This window comes from Podarcis liolepis, assembly GCF_965112155.1.
Source record: "Podarcis liolepis genome assembly, chromosome: 10".
Lineage (NCBI taxonomy): Eukaryota > Metazoa > Chordata > Lepidosauria > Squamata > Lacertidae > Podarcis > Podarcis liolepis.
Genome location: NC_139562.1, coordinates 32,631,173 through 32,635,781, shown reverse-complemented (window position 1 = coordinate 32,635,781; position 4,609 = coordinate 32,631,173). Strand labels below are relative to the sequence as shown.

Below are 4,609 nucleotides of genomic sequence, written 5' to 3'. Positions count from 1 at the left end.
AACGCACGGTCTGTGGTTTCCCTAAAGTGACTGAACGCGAAGGGATTCGCCCCGCGTGCGCTTTCGCTTCCCTGTGGTAGTTGCTAATCGGGGTGGATAAAAGTGTTTTAAAAGTGGGTTACGAACCACCCTTCCAAACCCTACTAAAGCGTGCTTAAGAGTCTCTGTTCGGGATCACATTATACGGAATTAGATCTTATTGAGGTGTTGTTAAAAGAGTGGTAAAAAATATGGGTATTCAAGTTCTCCAAAGCTATTTTTCAGGCTAGATACTCTGTGAGTAAGTAAGGCAAGCACAACACATGCACACACATGAATGAATATATGAAAGACTCAGGTGCTATCTTTCTGCAATGTTTCCAGACATTGTTTACAAAATGTGATAAAATATCCCACCCAAAAAAATTCGGGGTGGGGGAAAGATGCTGAACAGTATGATGAAAAGTGCCAAAGTGTGTGGTTTGTAACTTGGAAGAAAGCTGCACTGAGTAATTTCCATTGGACTCAATGAGGCTTATTTCTTTCTATTATACTATATTATTAATTAGGTTAGCTGGCTGTTAGATACCAAACATCTGACATGTTAGCAAAACTGGAGATTAATTTTTGGTGGTGAAGTGAGAAAGAGCCAGTAAAGCCAGATCCAGGTAGTGTTACCCATTGGCTGGAGAGCATGGAAATTCATCTTTTTACAATTGTAGAGTGGGATAACTTTCTGGAAAGCTAAACTTGTATTTTATGAGAAAAACAAAAATTGCAGGTAGCCATGCTTCTCTGTAATACTGTATGTTGGGGTTGGAGTTTCATTTCTTTTTAAAGTCCATTTTGTAACAAATTGAGATCATTTCTAAATTTTACACACACCAGAAAACAATTATTGTTCTACCAAATTAAGTAGGTATTTGAAACCTTTCAAGTTTTAAGACCATTGGACCATTCTTTGATTATCCAAATCCATAACTCACTAAAGATGAAAAGAAAAAGCATTACTTTCTATAGTATCTTTGTGTATACAAACCTCTTTTGTGCTGTTATATTGTGAGACACCCAGCATTTTCAGTTGTCCAAATAGCACATGGATTGGCATTTTCTGAGACAATATCCCAGTCATGTGCTCTATGAAGAAAAGAGTCTCCTATCAAAGTTCCACTCTAAAGATACCAAGCAATCTTGTGATTTAGTCCAGAGGCAAGATCAAAGGATATTTTTGTTCCAAAGGTTTGTTTAGGTAGTGGTATTTTTAATCCCCAACTTCATGACAAAATAAAAAAATTCCTTCCAGTAGCACCTTAAAGACCAACTAAGTTAGTTTTTGGTATGAGCTTTCGTGTGTATGCACACTTCTTCAGATACACTTCTTCAGTGTGTATCTGAAGAAGTGTGCATGCACACGAAAGCTCATACCAAGAACTAACTTAGTTGGTCTTTAAGGTGCTACTGGAAGGAATTTTTTTATTTTGACTATGGCAGACCAACACGGCTACCTATCTACAACTTCATGACAGTTAAGGAAAAAAATCAACCCAAGGTCAAATAGATTTTCTGTGTGGGAGAAGGTGCTGTTCTGTTCTCACTTGCAAGGAGCCAAAATGGTGAGTATATGAATGTAGAATGATGTGTACAAATCCATGGTTGCCATTCTAATTCCCTGTAGTAATCTCACATGTGGGTCAGAAGATCATTAGTTCAAGAGTGCTCCACATTGGACTTCTGCCCCAAACTGATTTTACATGGAGCCTGTGGCAGGAAGAATGCAGTCTGCTACAGATGTTACCCACAGGAAGTGCTGGTATGCCTTATTTCAGGTGTTAAGGATAAAAGTCCTATTAATAAACAGTGACATGTGTATGCAGTTATGGTTTTGTTTTCTTAAACAAGATTTTTCAGCTATAGATGTACTTTATTTCACAACAAAGCAACTTTTCTTGTTTTAGACTTCTCTAAATTACAAGTTCTTGTCAAGGAGAAATAGATGTGCTATTACATTGTAGCTTCAGTTTATGATTTACAGCTGACAAATACAGATGAAAAAAATGTTCATCACACTATACGATGTCGAATTGCAGCTCGGCATCCAAAGAAAAATCAGTCTCACACCATGGTAGGTTCCGAAATATGGCTGCTCTAGGGCTAATGCAGCACAGCTTTTATTGTGTGAAATAGAAAGATACAAAAATACAAGCCAAGCAATTTGTTCTAGCCAGCAGATAAAGACCTTGGTACTAGACCATGCGAGCGATCAGGCCATGCTACGTTAGCCAATCATATGGGACAGCACGAGCTGTTCACGCGCTGTTCATGCTCCAAGGATGCTTCTAGCTATGAAATCACCCTGTAACAATAAGAACTTTGCTCATGCTCTCATGTACAAGCAATCATTTTCCCACATGTCCCCTTTTCTTGTTTATATTATTAGAGGAAAAGAGGGACCATTAGTCCAAATCGTACACTTCATTGCCTAAGCGTCTACACTTTGCAACATAAATTCCTCTTGTAACCCCTGTGGTGGGCCGTGGTCGGTACCACCATGCAGTGCATTGGGAAATCAAAGAGGGTATGCATTGAATGCAACAACACACCATAATAAAACCAACAATACATGCAATTACAATCAATAATATTTTTCTTAACCATACTCCATTAGGTAACCAAGAAGATAACCACTCCCATGGATCAAAACCTTCAGGTGGATTCAAAGGATTATGGGCTATCATTTGTTCCATATGATCAATAGTAGCAGAGATATTGGTCGATTGATCAGTTATATACATGCAGCAATGAGAATGAATTAAGGCACAAATTCCACCTTTAGAAGCAAGGATCACATCTAAAGCATAATGATGTTGAAGAACTACATTTCTTATTTCTGATATTTCTTTGTTAATCATTTTTAAAGCCAAAATGGTGGAATTAAACAAGGCTTCGATCGAATTTGCCAATCTATGCAAATCACGGTAATTCATCCCTACACCTAAAGAGGGAAAAAGGGATCTAGAGATGGCTGTTCCTGTATAATTTCTATATTTCTATAGGTGATTATACTTCCCTTCTGTTACGCAAACGAACCTCTGGGAGCTTATCTATTTTGTATATCAGGGGTATCACTATTCCTAGAGTGTAGGTTCCAGAAAAGGCAAAAGGGATTTTTTGTAGGCTTTTGTGCCACAGAGTAAAACCATAAATCAGATTGAAGCAAATATGCAGATTTACTGCTTTTTCTCATCCAGTTGAACCAAACATAAAAATCTCTACACGCAGCTTGTTGTTCATAGGTCATGTAAGTTGTGACATTATTAACTGAGACTTTCGGCCTATCACTCATAGTGGTAACATTAAGAAAACAAGAAGATCCATTAATGTATTCATATGTCCAATTACAATATGGATAATGACCTAAAAAATTTTTGCTATTGTGATTAAAATGAAAACAATAAGACACTATTTCTGCAAGCAACAAAACACAGGTGATAAACTTATACGATTGTCCTTCATATTATTGCTAATCTTATATGAAGCATTTATTGGAATACTAGAATACCATCACCAAAAAAAGCTCAAAACTTCTCAAAACTTTTTAAAATCATTTTTCTCAGCAGCTAAAAAGGCACTAGCCAAGCATATTTCGCTTCAAGCATATTCCACTTGCTGTAACTAAAAAAATTGCAACAAGGTCGAGAACAGAGCCCATTGTCTTTGTGGGCCGTGTTAAAGAACCATATTGCAACCTTCTTTCTGTCCGGGAACCATGCCAAAACACAAAAATGAAACAACTGGAACACACTGAAATCCCTTCACCCCCTCCCTGCCAAGAGTCCACAATAGTTCCAAGACAGCCCTCTGTACATGCTCAGGGGAACACATCATAGGGCAGGACTCCTGAGGGAGGAGAAAAAAAGAAGAGATCTGGGGGGTAAAATCCAAGTGATGTCAATAAGGATGAGAATGGTAAATTAGTCCAATGGCCACTTCCAAGCAACCTGTGTGATATTTCGTGGCTCGATTATTGGCATGTAAAAACCACAATCCAGAAGAAGTCACACAACCATTTCTGCAGATACAGGAGCCCATTTGCTGTAAATAAGTCTGATGTATTGCTCCTTGTACTGCTGAGTTAAAAGTCCAAGCCCAACGAAACGTGGTGACACAGATGGGATAGTCGCTATTGGGAGGCAGCAAAACTGTAATGATGTTTGGTGGTTGAAGTGGCTTCCCAGGGAAAAGGGGGGCCAATGCAGTAGGGATGAAGATGGCCTTTCAGCGTGCCAGGAAACACTGGAACAGCTGTGGAAGAGCCTCTTCCATTGCAGAGGTGATTGTGATCTTGTCTGCTGGATCCTTATGTACTTTAAGGGCAGAAAATAGTGGAGACAAAGTGGAGGTGGGCAGGTCCAAATAACTCTTTATCCAATTCAGCTGTCCAAGAGTTTGTTGTAAATCCACCAGTTTAAGATCAGGAAACTGTAGTTGAGGCGTAACTGGAATGGCTGCAGATGCTGTCAGCTGGTGTCCCAGGTACGTAATGGGTAAAGTCCGCTGGATTTTCTCCTTAGCCACTGTCAATCCAACAGGTTTTTTCCTTTGCAGGATTTTGGGACACGGCGGAGGACAA

General features: G+C 39.1%; 1 protein-coding gene across 1 annotated transcript in view; it reads right to left on the bottom strand.

Annotated features, from left to right (window-relative positions):
- Nucleotides 1-1,879: 1,879 nt before the first annotated feature.
- Nucleotides 1,880-4,609, bottom strand: part of GUCY2C (guanylate cyclase 2C) — a 53,511-nt gene continuing 50,781 nt past the window's right edge. The window contains exon 28 of the mRNA XM_083462750.1: nt 1,880-2,045. The gene's annotated coding sequence lies outside the window, so the exon portion shown is untranslated. The remainder of the gene's footprint in view (nt 2,046-4,609) is intronic.